Below are 17,338 nucleotides of genomic sequence, written 5' to 3'. Positions count from 1 at the left end.
ACATCATGCCCCCGAGCTGACCCAAATCCAGCTCCCCATGCTGGAAAGACAGGCATAGGAATTCACCTGTTGAGTTCAGAAATCGGTAACACCAGGGTAGCAAAAAGTTGTGTTTGCCTAATGGCTGTTCCTGGACTGGTCAGTATGGTTTTGGGCTCTTTATTTTTTGTTTTTTTTTTTTTAAGGAAAAATTTGGACCCATACCGCAGTCACCAGTGCAGAGTCTTCGGATCATGCAGTATTCAGCCACATCACTTCAGGTTTTCGGTCATCTGCTGCCTCCCTTAGAGACAAAAATCCAATAGTTACTAGCAAGTCTTTGACACATGATATAGTTTGGCTGTGTCCCCACCCAAATCTCACCTTGAATTGTAATAATCCCCACATGTCAAGTGCAGGGCCAGGTGGAGATAATTGAATCATAAGGGCAGTTTATACCACACTGTTCTCATAGTAGTGAATAAGTCTCACGAGATCTGATGGTTTTATAAATGGGAGTTTCCCTGCACAAGCTCCCTTGCCTGCCACCATGTAAGATGTGTTTTTGCCTTCTGCTATGATTGTGGGGCTTCCCCAGCCATGTGGAACTGTGAGTCAATTAAACCTCTTTCCTTTATAAATTACCTAGTCTCCATTATGTCTTTATTAGCAGCATGAGAACAGACTAATATAACACACAATTGTCCAGTTTTTAATTAGCTAACAACTAAATATTTACAGAGCCCAGAATTCACGCTATTCCATTGGAGGTACCTCATGAACTCTAAAGTCCAATTAACTGGGTAAGAAAGGAAATTAATATATGGGTGACTTCATTGCTTAAATCTGAGATGAGATGGTTCTTCTCATTAATTTTTAAACTTGATCGGGTTTCAAAAAATTGATGATTTTCAAAAATCCCTCCTTGGACCTCTCATCACCTATTCAACCACATGATAGAGATACCACTCCTCTCCCTCTCCCCCTCTCTCTCTGGCGCTCGCTCTCTGTCTGTCTATCTGTCTGTCTCTCTCTCTCTGTGTGTGTGTGTGTGTGTGTGTGTGTGTGTGTATGTGTGTACGTGTATGTGTCCTCCCCCATTGGATTCTCTCTTCTCCTTCAAATTCAAAGTTCCACAAAGAGTTTTATACATTCCTTGTTAATACTCTCCACTTTTGACTGACTCTTTATCCCATCACACTATGGATTCTGTTCCCAGGATCATCAATTAACACATATGAATTAAAACTCTTTTGAGGCCGGGTGTGGTGGCTCACGCTTGTAATCCCAGCACTTTGGGAGGCCGAGATGGGCGGATCACAAGGTCAGGAGATCGAGACCATCCTGGCTAACATGGTGAAATCCCGTCTCTACTAAAAATACAAATAATTAGCCGGGCGTGGTGGCAGGCGCTTGTAGTCCCAGCTACTCGGGAGGCTGAGGCAGGAGAACGGCATGAACCCAGGAGGCGGAGCTTGCAGTGAGCCAAGATTGCACCACGGCACTCCAACCTGGGCGACAGAGCGAGACTCCGTCTCAAAAAAAAAAAAAAAAAAAAAAAAAGAAAAAGAAACAAACAAACAACAAAAAACCTCTTTTGAAATACCTTCCTTGTGCAATCAAAAATAACAAATGGAAAGTACAATATACTCATGCTGAGCAATTGTGATACAAAATCAGATCAAGCTCTAAATGACATGCATCCCTGAACTAATCAATGGATTTGGGTAGTAGCCTGGACATATGAAAATCAACTCAGGGAATCACTGTCTTCTTTCACCAGCATGACCCAGTTTAGATTCCAGATAGACAGGGTAAGCCTACATGAATTACAGTTTGGATTAAAGATAGAAAATTAGGTCTGGGCAAATGGAAGGTATTTCATGTCAGGAAACACTGAGACATTATTTTAGGCTAGTTAGCTTCAGGGAAGCGCTAAGATTTTGAATTCATCAGGGAATAAAGAAGTTTGAAAAATGGTATCTGTAGATTTTGTTGGAGCTCCCCACAGCATATAAACTGAGAAAATGGGTGTGTCTGCTTCAGTGAGTCTGAAGGACAGTATAAATGACAAATAGGCATATATGGTAGGTCCCTCTATTAAGATGTGAATGTATGTTTGTTCTCCTCATGTTTCTTCCTTTCTCCTATTTCATGAGGTAGCCAGGTATTTAAGGATGAAACCACGTCAGAAAACAATATCATATTTCACTTACAGATATATGCATATGTAATAAAAGTATAGAAAAATGTCTTAAAAACGTAAAACCTAAATTCTACATCGTGGTCACCTGTGGGAAAGAAAGCAGCTGAGGTAATAAGAGAAGACTTTAAAGTGTGTTTGACTCACCTATGAAGGTTTTATATGTTGACATGAGTATGTAGAAGTCTGTTGTATTCTATAATTTTTTGTGTTACTTTAAGATTTCATAACAACCACTATTTCTCTGAGACTTAATTCTGATTTTAAAAAGATCCATACCAATTAAGAAATTCAGGGAAATACAATCAAGTCCAGATATATAATCAATAACCCCATCACTGGTTAATTTTTAAACTTTTTTTGTATTAATGCTCATTTCATTCTCTATGCATGCATATTTAATGTATGTATACTAAATATGGGTTTCATTAATTTGAAGACTCAATATTTGCTAAAGATCATGAAAGCAGTTATTAAATGTACACACATTTTCTACCTGATCTATCTGGCTCCAAAGCCCACATCCCTAACCACTGGGTATACAAGGAAAGATCTGGTACTTAGGACCCAGGTGTGCTGGTTTCAGTCTGTTTTACAGCAGACTCATCTTCATGCTCTGTCATTCGGTGCTATCTCCTTTCCGGAGCTTAATGAAAAGCTGCTATTCCAATGTCCAAATGGAAGGTAAAAGAAGGTAGCAAGAAAGGACATCAAACAAAATGTAATGAGGGGATGATTTTCCTTCTCCTCCACTGCATTATCAGGTTATCTGTGCTACAAAGAAGAGACAGCAAAGCCCGCCCTCCCTCCGTCTCTCTCTCTCTCCCTCCCTCCCTTCCTCCCTTCCTCTCTTTCTTTTTTCAGGGTCTTGCTTTGTTGCCCAGGCTGAGTGCAGAGAGAAAACAAATCAAAGTGTGGAGAGACTGTGACCCTGTGAAAAGAGTGTTCTGGTGAAGAACGTGACTTCAGGAGGAAGCATAAACTCACTGCCAGATGGGAGCCTATGGGACCTGGGGTTAGAGAAAAACTAAAGTAGGTGTGAGATTAACCTGGGTTAATTTTATGGCTGTTTTTTTCAGAAATATTTCTTAAGTAACATATTTTAGGAGCCACATTTTTATCATAAATATATTCCACACTTGTCTTTGCAAAAGGTTAATATTGAGTCAAGCGCAGAATTTAAAAACTATTAATACCCAGTGTTAAAGCAAACTAAATATGACCTGAGAAGGACTTCGTACTTCTATATTTGAGTCCTTGTGGATTAACTGTAACCTAGCTTAACAGACAAAATTGAAAACATAACTTAGGAGTATGTGCCTGTAATAATAGCTAACTCTTGGCCAATCCCAGCGGCCATACTTCAACCATTTGTGTACTGCGGAGTGTTCAAACTGGGTTTAAACAAGCCAAACACCAAGCTATAATCAATCCAGCCATTCTGTACCTCACTTTCAATTTCTGTACATCATTTCCCTTTATTGGTCTATAAATCTTTTTCCACCATATGGCTGTACTAGAGTCTCCGTGAATCTGCTGTGATTCTGGGGGCTGCCCAATTCACGAATTGTTCATTGCTCAAAGTCCTTTAAATTTAATTTGGCTGAAGTTTTTCTTTTATCATCAGTATTCCTATCCTTATTGAAATTTACATCATGCTATTTTAATTGTGTTTTTATACATGTATATAAGCAAATGTAATGGATACACATACATTACATTTTATATAATGGTTATACTATATATGGAGCTTGGTATTCTGGGTTTTTATTTTCATTTCTACTTTTATCTGAACTTTTATACAAAGTACTAACATGTGGATGAATCATTCTGATTAAATTATAAGATATATAATCTAACTTTGCCTTTTAAAGAACCAGCTGACCCAACCCCAATTTTCAAACAACGCATCTGATGGGAAATGCCATATCTACATTGCATATTAAATGTAATATATATATGGGTCTGTTCATGAGCTTTCTACAGACATCCTATAATCTGTATGTCAAAGACTCCATCAGCTACAAAAGCAAAGTTTCATGGAACATTGCAATACCTGACAGTGTAATCCTGATTCCTATCATTCACCCTTTGGATGAATGGTGCAATAATAAAACAACATAAACAATAATAAAAATGCCAGCAATTATAGGATACATGATAGATAAATTATGTGCTCTAGATTATGCAACCATCAAGTGATAGTTCCCAGACTCAAATCGAAGTCCTTCTCACCCCAAAGCCCACACAGCTAACCACTGTTCCTATAATAAATGTCCTTCTGTGGTAGACTAGAGGCCGACAAAAGAACAGGACTCACCCCAGGTCCCGTGGTCACTTTACAGGTCTGGCAACTAGGATACAGGTTCAATGACCCCCATCTTCTGTACAGCTATTATTCTTTGCTCTTCTTTAATATTCCTTCTTTCTGGGGCTCAATAAATTCATTCACCATGTCACACTAGGATGAAAATAGGAGATCAGAAAGTACATGGAATCAAAAGAATAACGAGATACAACCAACATTCACTGCTTGTCGCCATGTTTCCAGATCCTCTCGTTTCAAATCTTTTATTTTATGCAGCACAGATGTATTCTTCCAGGGCCAGCAATCTCTAAGAATGTACCCCCAAAGATACAATTAAAAAAGACAAAAGGCATAAACACAAGGCAATTCATGGTAGAACAATTTGTAACAGGACAAGACTAGAAATGAGACAGATGTCCATCAATAAGGAATTGATTGAATCATCTAAGGTACATCTACATCTCAGAGTTCTATGGAGGTAAAACAAGCAATGAGAACTCCCCCTTCTACTCCTTTGTAATGATTTCCAGCATATATTGTTAACTGAAGAAAGAAAGGTGCAGAAAAATGTGTTGAGTCACTGCTGTCCAATATAGTAGGCATTGTCCACATATGGCCATTTACATTTAAGTTGATTAAACGTACATGAAACTAAAAGTTCAGTTCCATTCAACATGTTTCAGGTGTTCAACCGCCACAGTTGCCATTAGCTATTGTATTAAACAATGTAGACAGTCTATTTCATCTCTATAGAAATTAAAATGATTTTTCTATTATTCCCATATACAGTTTTCTATTCAGCATATAAAGAGGCTGGAATATCTAGTGGACTTCTGTATCCCTTTAACCTGGAATGCCTCCTTTTTCAACCCAGAGTTTCAGAACGCTCTATAGGGTGTGCATGGGCCACAGCCCCTCCCTCCCACCTTCCTGCTCACCGATGTTCAAGCTGTAGTTCAAGCTTCTGTCATGAGGGGGGCGCCATTGTACCACCATTATAGAACTCTTCTGCAAAGACGTGTCTGCAAGGAGCAGAAAATACAATACTTCCCTTAAACCACAGCTTATAAGCCTAAGTGCAGAATGATTCATTCTAATTCTGTCAAAAAAAAAAAAGAACAACTGGTAAGTGTAAAAGAAGACTGTAAATACATATACGGTGCGGCATCCATAGGATGAAACACCAGGTAGGTCTAACACTCCTTGGCTGTTGCTGGAAGACAGAATCTTAATGGATTGCATCAGGGCAGGTGAAAGGTGACTGAGAGAGGATGAGGGCACAAGGGGCAGGTCTGGGAGGCTGTGCTTATAGTGTCCTGGAGAGGGGATGAGTGGGAGGCAGTGGCAGAAGGTCCAGGAAGCCTGTACAGGGGTGGATGGAGAGTGAACGAATGCCCTGCTGTGTGGAAGGGACCCTCCTACAGTGTGGAAACCTCAACCTACACTGAGAAGGGAGGAGATGAATCAATGAATGCGATGTAGATTTGGGGTCGACAGCAAATGCAACTGTTTTAATATACACACAAATACTCCAAAGAGAACTGGTATTTCAGTGAACAAACCATGTTATAACATCTGTTACTCTTTGTTAGATGTACTCCTTTTCCTTAAAAAAGAACAAATGTGAATATGGCTGTGATGTCTCCTAGTGGCCAGAGCCAGGATTGCAACTCAGAGCTGACTGGTGAGTTCAGCAGGGGGAAAGGGAGGGATGGAGGTTGGGAGGTTGATTAATGGGATCAGCCAGTTTTCTGGAATTTTTGACGTACCTACAGGAATCCCTCTGTATCCATCATTTTTCTGGGTTATAAAAAAGTACGTTTTCTGGGATATCTAAATCTGAGATTGGAAGTACAGTGTCAGTCTGAACTGGGGATAATGCTGCAACTGTGAACTGTATTTGAGGTGGTAGAGCTAGAGGAGCTAGAACATACACACATACACACACACTCATGTGGGAGTCAATTCATTTTTTAAAAATCTACATTATTTCCCTAGGAAATTGAATAAATGAATGCCTAAAGTAAGGAATGTATGTGTACCATACTCTTGTCAATATGTTCACAGCATATTTTTATTATTTTATCAAAATACTTTTTCCTGAATATAAAATGTAAAACAATATATAAAAACACATATATGAATTGAAATTAACCTGTATCTCTCACTGGAGCAGCTCCTAACCCCTGACCCCTAGGTGTCTGCTGTCCATAGAATGGTGCATACTGTGAAATGTGTCTCCACAGGTGAGATGCACACAAATGTGTTCACCTACACACACACACACACACACACACACACAGACTATTCCAAAGGTCGAATCACATCCTTATCTTCTTTTGCAACCTATTTTTTCCACTATTCTTCTCAGGATTTATATTTACATCTTATTAGTTTCTGTGGTTTTGGCATAATTCATGTGTTTATTGTTAATGTATCTAATTATTTGACTTCTCCACTGAAATTATTTGCCTAAGTTCTTTGTTAGTGTGCTTCACAAAGCATGAATTCTAACCCAGTATCTCAGCTCTAGTTTGCACAGATTTTTCCAGAGTTTTTACGCTATTCTTAGGGTTTTTTTTATTTATAATTTTTCAATTTAAATTATCTTCTGACTTAAAACCACATGGATCACAATTTTTTTAAAAAAATGTTAAACTGCCTTGGAACATGTAATGGCAGTGCCCAAGCAGATTAGATCATTCCAAGCCCAGGAGGCACAGAGACAAACTGGAGAAAACTTTAGAATAATTCAGAATTACCTGCTAATCGAGACACAACAAAGGTATTTCCCTGATGTACAGAAACTCGCCTAAAGTACCCTGATCTGAATAATGGACATAATTCAGTGGGTATTCTTGTAGGTAACTTGAATAGCTGTTGAGATTAAAGGAGATGAAATATAGAGTGCATTTGCCTAAAGGAGTTGTGATGGTTAACACTAAGTGTCAACTTTACTGGATTGAAGGATACAAAGTATTAATCCCGGGTGTGTCTGTGTGGGTGCTTCCAAAAGACATTAACATTTGAGTCAGTGGGCTGGGAAAGGCAGATCCACTCTTAATCTGGTGGGCACAATCTAATCAGCTTCCAGTGAATATAAAGCAGGCAGAAAAATGTGAAAAAGAGAGGCTGGCCTAGCCTCCCAGCCTACATCTTTCTCCCATGCTGGATGCTTCCTGCCCTCAAACATTGGACTCAAAGTTCTTCAGTTTTGGGACTCGAACTGACTCTCCTTGTTCCTCAGCTTGCAGATGGCCTATTGTGGGACCTTGTGACTGTGTAAGTTAATACTTAATAAACTCTCTCTCTCATATATATGCGCTCACCTGTCTCAAGGCCAACTCTTGAGCTTCCGCCTGAGCCCACTCACCACTTCAGGCATCAATCAGCCAACTCATGTGTCCCTACACACAGGTCTGTTGGCACAAAGAATAGGATCTCACCTCTGTCATCTTCATCCAGAAAAGTTGTTGAGTAAAGACTCATGGGGTCACAATAGCAGGGGGGTGGAATCTCACCATTTCTCAAGCCCAGAAACCCATCTTCTAAAAGGGAGGCTCCTCAGGGTCCTCTAGGGAGGGTGAGGGATGGAATTTCATTAAAATCCTGCCACTTACCTGAAGAGGTGACTTAGGTAAGAGCCTGAGCTTAGTCATCTTTTAAATGGGACTGACCATACCATCCTTACATAGCTGCCTGATGGGTACATGAGGAAACCTCTTCAGAGTATATGGCATGGGGTGGGACTTAAATGACCTTTAAATGGGACACAGCATTAGGGGCTGGCCGAGCCTCAGTGCTAAGGCAGGCATTGTGAAAAATCATTTCTCATTGTTCCCCCTTATGAGAACACAGACATCTAGTTGAAGAAAGCAAATGTTCCTGTGATATGCCTTGAGTTCAAAGTTTTGTAGACAGTAGTTTCTCTACTTCGTGGGTGTTATCAGAAACTCATAAGAGCTGTCTAACATCATGCTTCTGAGATGACCCAAATTTAGTTCCCTACACTGGGAAGACAGGAATGTCTTTGAACTTACCTGTTGAGCTCAGAGACAGCACCGGGGATGCAAGGTTTGGTGTTTGCCCAGTGGCTGCTCCTGGACTACTTGGTATGTTAATATATTTATTGGTATATTCTAGATCTGTCCCAAAATCACCAGTGCAGGGGTTTTCAGATCGTGCATTAACCAGCCACATTGCTTCAGAATTTCAGCAATCTGCTGCCTCCCTGAGAGACAAAAAACCAAGAGTTACTAGCATTTCTTCACACACAATGTCTATTCTTTCTTTAGGTAATAACTAAATATGTATTGAGCTCAAAACCCATTCTATTCCATTGGAGGTGTCTCATGAGCTCTAATGTGATATAAAAGCATAAGGGAAATAAACATGTGGGCAACTTCAAGGGTTCATTCTGAGATAGCTTTTTTCACATTAGCTTTTAACTTGGTCAAGTTTCAAGAAATTGAATATTAAAAAAAAAAATCTATCCTTGGACCCCCTTGTCACCCATTCAGCTACAGGATACAGATCTCCCTGTCTCTGTCTCTCCCTCTCTTATCCTTCTTCTCCTTCATATTCAAAGTACCAAAAAGAGTTTTCTACATGCTCTGTTAACATTTTTCACTTCCCACTCATCATCCTACTGTCCTATGGCTTCTGTCTCTGGGACTGCAATGAACATTCTCTCCAAAGTCATAATCCACCCATTTCTTACTAGGTCCAGGTTTTGTATAAATACACTAACATAGGGCATATTACTTTTAATGAGCTCCTAAAGTATGTATGATTGCAGACTGCTTCTTTCACCTAACAACAGAGCTTTCACAGTTTCCCAGGCTCTAGAGCATGATGCACTGGACAGAAGTCCAAGCTGTCCCGCTCCCTAACTATTCAGTCTTAGGCAAAGTCCTTAAACTCTCTGTCCCTTAATTTTCCATCTGTAAAACTGAATTTTGCAATAGTATTTAACTCATAAGTGTGTTCTAGGTACTGAATGATCCAACCCATTAAAAGCATATAGTACCTATGATATGTTGGCACTTTTAAATACTTTTCACATACCTTACTGGTATTCATATCCCTGTAGCCATGAAAAAAAATTAGGGTATCAACCAATGTTTATTCATAATCAACGACATTTGGGGTATGATGTTTGTACATGTAATAGTTTCCTAGGGCCACCATAACAAATTATCACAAACTTTGCATATTTAAACAACAGAAATTTATTATCCCATGATTCAGATGTACAAAACCGAAGTCTGAAGTACAAAATCAAGGTGTAGGCAGGACTGCACTGCCTCCAAAGCCTTTAGGGGAGAATCCTTTCTTAGCTCTTCCAGCTTCTTGTGGCTCCTGCTTTATTTGGTTTGAGGTGGCATAACTCAATCTCTGCCTCAGTCTTCACATGGCCTTCTTCCCTGCATGTGTCAAATCTCCCTCTGGTTTCTTTTATATAGACACCAGTCATTGGAGCTAGGCATCAACCTACATTCAGGATATCCCCTTCTGGGAAATCTTTCACTTCATTATGTCTACATAGACCCTATTTCCAAATAAAGTTTGGGTGGGTTAGGATTGGGACATGTTTTGAGGGGGACAAAATTCTACCCACTAGAGTTAAATAAGCAAGTTACACCACTAAATGTAAGATAAAGTATCTTCTGTATGTACATGGACTGGCTGATCCCTCAGAGGTTGAACTAGACCAGGCTATAGCCCTTTGGAAAGGGAACCTGGATGGTAGTCTATTAACAAGTACACAACTACTATATCAAGGGTATTTTATATTTCATCTCATTTTGATTTCAACAATTCTATCCAGTACAAATAATTATGCCCATTAGTTGGATCAGGGAGCACAAATGAAAAGACGGATAACTCGATCTAGGGAAACTACCTTATAAACTATTGTTCCAGGATTCTAAACCTAGAATTATTCAAAACGTTTTTTCCCTTCTGTCCTGTCAGCTGACATTTGATATAACTTAAAGCATTTTTTTATTTTTTTATTTTTTTTTTCAAGAGATGGAGTCTCGCTCTGTCACCCAGGCTGGAGTGCAGTGGCATGATCTTGGCTTATTGCAGCCTCCTCCTCCTGGGTTCAAACGATTCTCCTGCCTCAGCCTCCTGAGTAGCTGGGACTACAGGCATGCACCACCAAGTCCAGATAATTTTTTGTATTTTTAGTAGAGATGGGGTTTCCTGATGTTGGCCAGGCTGGTCTCAAACTCTTGACCTCAAGTGATCCGCCCATGTCGGCCTCCCAAAGTGCTGGGATTACAGGTGTGAGCCACTGCACCTGGCCTTAAAGCATTATTATTTAGTTGAGTCATTCTTTCGAAAACAATGTGCTAAAGTGCTTTTTAAATAGTAAAAAATTATAAAGTATAGAATTGTATTTGCATAGCTAAAATAGAAAACAAAAAGAAATAAAATATTTGGGAGAAATTATTTCTAACCCATATTCAATCATGTTTTATATCCTCCAAATACGAAATATTCATGAACAAGAGAAGTAAGCCAATCATATCAAGAGACAATATACAAAATCTTAGAAAAATGATATAAATTCCAACACTTGGGAACACACCAAAACAAATAAAAAATATGAAACAGAATCATATTTACTCAACCAGTTAAGTCATAAATTATAATGTAGTGCATGGATTTATGTAAAATAATTTATATAGACTGATTAACATGGATTTAGAGGTATGTGTGTCAATAAAAGTAAGTTAGTATACTACGTGCAGAGAAAAACATCTGAAGAGTAGATACTAATTAATTAAGAGAAACTATCTTTGTATTATGGAGAAGGAGAAGATGTGACAGATGGACAATATTTTTAATATGTAATAAACATTTTGATTATATTTGATAAATCTTAAACAATGAAAATAATTAACTGATAATGTGACAAAGTTATTGAGATTCTGTTCTGTAAATCAGAAAAATCTGTGACCTAGTCACAAAATTATAGTGTAGAAATGCATTAAGAATCATGTTCATATGCTGTGTGAAAATAGTACATTAAAAATTATATTTCGTAATCAGTGTGTGCACATTGTAGATAGAGGATTCTTTTATTTTATAAATGTGCAATTCTCTGGTGTTTTAAATTTAGAAACTTCATTGTACAAAATGTGAAAAACAAAAAGTTGTGAAATTACAAATATGATGCTTATCTATTCATTGCTTTGGAAACATGTTCACAGTATACTGTTTTATACATAAGACAATAGGTCAAAACTATTTGATGGTGTGTTTATATGTTTCAGTGTGGGTGTCTGCATGCTGCCTGTATCTCAGTCTTCTTCACAGCAATTATACACACACAAACTCTTGCAGCTTTCTATTCAGTTCGCAGATAGAAAGTAAAGGATAAGGTCACCCTTGTGTTGGTTTCATCCTTGGTTCTCCTCATGAGTAAGGGAGTACATGTTTACTTTCTCTTTAAGCCCTTCACTACATCAGAGTTGCAGATTTCTGGTTTTGTGCTTGTCTTTTCCCCAAGACAGAAGTCCCTCCCATTTGGTCTTCTAGCTGACATGAAGTTTCTGCTTTATGCAAGACTGCCTCTCCCATTTGAGGGATGTGGACCCAGATCCACAAAAGACTGAAAAGAGTAGGGACTGAATTGTCAAAGACAAGCACAGGAGCAGGACTCCTATCCAAATATCTAATTCTCCTGATTTAGTGAGATGGCTTTCATGAACTTCTCACATGATGTTCACCACCCCTCAGCATTCCTCTTCCTCTGTGGGGAAACAGGCATTCTCATGCATTGCTAGAAGTAATGTTAAATGGTACAGTCCCTGTGGTGGGGTTTGATGCTATCTATAAAAATACATTGGTATTTACTCTTGGAAACAGCAATCCCTCTTCTAAAAATCCATCCCAAAGAAACACTGCAAAAAGATAAAAGGCATATACACAAGGCTATTTATGGTAGAAAATTCCTAACAGAATACTAGTAATATGACAGATGCCCAGTACAGGGCCAACTAAATAATCTAAGGTACAACTACGCCCTAGAGTACTATGCAAGTATAAAAAGCAAGGAGGACTCCCTCTCTGTACTGCTATGAGTAATCTCTACGACACATTGTGAAATAAAAAGCAAGAAGAAGAAGAAAAAAAAAAAAGTATAGAGCAGCAGTATCCAATACAGTAGCCACTACTGACATGTGTCAACTTAAATTAAATTACAAACTCAGTTTCTCAGTTTTACTCATCACGTTTCACATGCTCAATAACCATAGCTAGCCTAGTGGCTACTGTGTTGCACAGTTTAGATGTAGAACATTTTCATTTCTGGATAAATTTTTACTGGGGAAGTAATATAATAAATAATATACATATTTGCTTTTTTTTTTTTTTTTTTAGAATGAGGGTAATAACAAAAACTAATAAAATGATTACCTACAATAGGACAGAGGAACAGCCCAGGATAAAAGCAGATGATGTGTATCTCTTACAAAGGATACACATTTCCTGGTTAAACACACTGGAGAGGACAAAAAACAATGACTAACCCAGTAGCAATGAGCAACCAAAAGTACTCAGACTGAATCCAAAAAAACAAAACACAAACAGAACAAGCTCACTGCTCACCTTTGGAAACTCCTAAGGAAACAAGTCACTGTTTTGAAAAGTGGAAATACTGCAAAAGAACTAAACATTCATCCTACCTTCCCTGTGTATACCATATCTCAATATAATCTAATAGGTCAGAGGAAGTTTTCTTTATACATGAATTCCAGCTGCTGAAGGCAGAAGAAATCAGAATTACAATGTCACCCTTTTTGTAACATTTAATGAAATGCAGATACAGGTAAGAATATTCAGAGACTGCAAAAAACATGAAGTAAAGGTGAATAGGGAATAGGGAAATTTTATAAAGAACAGATCATGCTGATGACACCCGAACCCAGTGATTAATTTCAACATCACAGGAGAGACAAGCAGATCCAATGAGCCTCCTAGTGTAACACTGTAAGAATAAACACCACCACACCTGAGATATTCAAGCCAAAAAACTTGAATCTGAACAAGCGTCTAAATCTCATTACCAATTTAAAGGACATAAGATTGGCCAGATGAACTTAATAAACAACAAAATAAGGACACAATCAGCAATATCCAGAATGCAAACTCCACAGGACAACAATCCAATTTCTTAAGCAAATAAATAAGGTTTTTAAAAAGAGTACAGACCTTCTTTGATGAAAAGAGACTTAAAACTTGAGAGAACTAAATTAAGGAGAAACTGATATTAAAACCACAATGAGATACTGCTACACACCCACCAAAAGAAAAAAAAACAAAAAAGATGGAAAACACTAAGTGTGGCAAGGATGTGGAGCAGTGGAACTCTTACACTGTTGATGGGGATACAGATTGGAAAAACCACTTTGAAAAACCGACAGTGTCCACTGAGCTGAACATACACATACCCTGTGACTCAGAAATGCCAGTCCTTGGCACATGCTCAAGAGAAATGAAAATAAATGTCTATCCAAACATATGTATAAGATCATTCATAACACCATTATTCATAAGTCAAACACTGGAAAAATATGTAAATCTCCAAAAGGGATACATATATTGTGAAATACCCAAATAATGCAATGCCATCCATCAATGAGAATGAATAATCTACAACTATAGACAAGAATAATGGAAATCACACACGCATTATGCTGATTGAAAGGAGATAGACACAAAAGACTGCATGCTGTATGATTCCAGGCATTTTTCTTCTAATGTCCCAATAGATTTTGGTAAAGGAAAGGAAAATCATTATCCCATTTCCATTTATTTGAAGGTATTCTATGTCTTCCTATATTACCTGCAAGTTAACCTCAGAGAAGCATGTATCCTCTGAACCCTTAAAAAGTGATTCATTATACTTAAGAAAAATGCTAATACCATGTCTGAGAATAGATAACTGTGTGAGACGGGAGATATACCTGTGCTCAGTGCCAGCCCTAATCTATAAACTCTAGGTGACCATGAGTAAATCACCACACCTTATCTGCATCACCAATCAATGGTGGTCCGACCAGGCCTGTCTCCAAACTAAAGAATCCTAAAGCACTGGACAAAGTGACTTCCACCTGGAAAAGCACTCTGAATTCCTAAAAAGGAAGATAATTCATCTTTGAATTCCAAGGAATTATTTGAATAGCCAAGTTGTCTAATGCATATTAAGTATGATGATTAATATATTTTTGAAATAATTTCTCTTTTGGTTTCACAGTTATCAGCTTTTTACATTTTCTTAAAGAGATACCATCTTGGTATATGGCACAAAAGCTACTGAAAGATACTTTCCAACCAAAGACATACATGAACCACCGTGGGCTGACATGGTTCAACCATGTCAAAATTGACATGGCTTTTTCTTCTCCATAATTGTACTGGTTAGGAGTGTGGGATCTGGAGACGGAATAGGGACAAGCCCTACTTCCTATAACCTATGTGACTTTGAATACTTTGCTTCACCTTACAGTCACTCAAATGCCTCATCAGTAAACTGGGATTATGCAATACCTACCAAAGAAGACAAACCATTTTTAAACAAATACTGCTTTGTGTTTTGGTTTTACAAGGATAAACAGCCAAGAATCCCATTATTTAAAAAATTATACTACAGAGAAATTGGGATACCTGGCTCTCTGTGACCTTGGGAGAGTGAAAGAACCACTCTGGGCCAGGCACAGTGGCTCACGCCTGTAATCCCAGCACTTTGGGAGGCCAAGGTGGGCAGATCACGAGGTCAGGAGATCGAGACCATCCTGGCTAACACAGTGAAACCCCGTCTCTACTAAAAATACAAAAAATTAGCCGGGCATGGTGGTGGGCACCTGTGGTCCCAGCTACTTGGGAGGCTGAGGCAGGAGAATGGCGAGAACCTGGGAGGCGGAGCTTGCAGTGAGCCGAGATCGCGCCACCGCACTCTAGCCTGGGCAACAGAGCGAGACTCTGCCTCAAAAAAAAAAAAAAAAAAAAAAAAAAAAAACCACTCTAGAACCACTCTGTGCTTCAATTTCATTTTCTGTAAACTGGGGCAAGCAACTGTCCCTACCTTGTGAGTTGCGGCTTTGAGAATTACTTGAGTTAATACAGGCAAACTCTTAGACACATAGTAGGAACACAATAACTGCTCATTAAATGTGAATTTGATATTGAGATTTTTCAAGTTTTAAAAGTTTAATAGTTTGCATGTTAATTAAATAAAGCATTATAGTCTTACAATTGAATCTTAATTATCAACTGATACATATTTTAAATTACTAACTTTCACTTCTAAACCACATTTGGATGACCTAACTAATTAACTTGAGACTATCTCAAAAGCACTTGGAAGGACTAATCTCAGAAAACAGCACCATCATTTCTCCATTTTGCTGAACAAAAACACCTGGGGTCCTCCTTGACTCTGCCTTATCCCCCACACCCTACCTACACAGGCACTGCAAGTCCTGCCTGCCCTACCTCCAAATACTCTCTGTTGAGGTCCACACCGCCGTCCCTGCCTCTGCCCCTGGCCTCTGCACACAGTGGTAGCCCTGGTCCCATCTACCTGCACATCTTCAGTATTCTCCCAATGGTTATCCTCACTCCCTACCTTGTCCCTTTCTAGTCCATTCTCCACACAGCAGCCAGAGTCACCTTCTGACAACAAGAATCAGACCATGTTACTCCCATACTCTAATCTTGACACTCACAATACAATTATCCAAACTCCTTACAGGGCCTAAACCATGTTGTTCCTGTCTACCCTTCAACTTCATCTCCCACCAGATTGCATACTGTCTGCTAGGCTCCAGCCACTCTAGCTTGTCCTCTGTTCCTGCATCAGTGGTGTCCACACACAACATAGGGACACTGATAAAATGGCCTCTCCATGCCTGGCTTCTTCTTATCATTCAAGACTCAGGTCAAGTATCACTTCCTGAGAAAGAGTACACTGACAACCCTATCTATAATAATCCTTGTGTTGATCCTTCTCTACTTTGTTTAGTTATGCTTATTTTCATCAAAGAGTATATCCTCATATGAAATCACATGCTTGCTGATTTATTTACCTGCTTATAGTCAGTTTTTCCAGACTAGAATGATAGCTCCTGGGACCCTGCCTGTCTTGTTTTCTGTGATGTTTCCCCAGTGCCTAGACCAGAACTTCACACATAAATCATTGAATAAGTATTACTGAATTGAAGGAATTCTTACATATTGGACATACCAGAGATCACACGGATATTTAAAACTGAGTAGCAGGAGCAACAATGAAATTAGACATCAAAGGATTCAAATTTTCACAGGCCTTGTTGCCAATCCACAGCAGCACTTTTCAAACACTGATGAATACCAGAAACAACTAAAGAAATTACTCAAAATGTAGACACTTCTCACCCCACCTCCCTGGTTTTGATTCTGTAGATCTAGGATGGGCCCAAGTATCTGCAATTTTAACAAGCAACCCTTGACGAATTTGATGAAGTGGCCCATGGAGCACACTTGGAAAAATTCTAGACCTAAACAGTTCATATTTAAGTATAATTAACTTAATGCCTCCATGCAGAGTTCTGGGACATCTGAAGTGTCTCTGTTAATGTAATTATTTGAAAGTGCGCTGGTTCTTCCATTTCACCGAAGACCACTGATTGCTTTTTCACATGGGATCACATTTAAACTCTAGAGTATTCCAAGTAGTCTGGAGGATTGGGAATTGTTATCCTGCTGTATGGGCAAGGCTGGTGGAAGGGTAGTGACTCACCTAAAGTGTCCCAATGATGGAACCCTGATCTTTTCACTCTTGCTCCAGCAACCTG

At 38.9% G+C, this 17,338-nt stretch overlaps 1 long non-coding RNA gene across 1 annotated transcript in view; it reads right to left on the bottom strand.

Moving 5' to 3' along the window:
• Positions 1–204: 204 nt before the first annotated feature.
• The window catches only part of LOC104674997, a 121,385-nt gene continuing 104,251 nt past the window's right edge, over positions 205–17,338 (bottom strand). Inside the window, exons 8-11 of the long non-coding RNA XR_004058267.1 lie at positions 8,531–8,721; positions 5,429–5,512; positions 4,503–4,643; positions 205–283 (exon numbers count right to left, since the gene is read on the bottom strand). This is a non-coding gene — a long non-coding RNA (uncharacterized LOC104674997). The remainder of the gene's footprint in view (positions 284–4,502; positions 4,644–5,428; positions 5,513–8,530; positions 8,722–17,338) is intronic.

Source organism: Rhinopithecus roxellana, chromosome 7 (genome assembly GCF_007565055.1).
Source record: "Rhinopithecus roxellana isolate Shanxi Qingling chromosome 7, ASM756505v1, whole genome shotgun sequence".
Taxonomy (NCBI): domain Eukaryota; kingdom Metazoa; phylum Chordata; class Mammalia; order Primates; family Cercopithecidae; genus Rhinopithecus; species Rhinopithecus roxellana.
The sequence above is the reverse complement of the archived record's forward strand: the minus strand, read 5'-3'. Positions and strand labels throughout refer to the sequence as shown.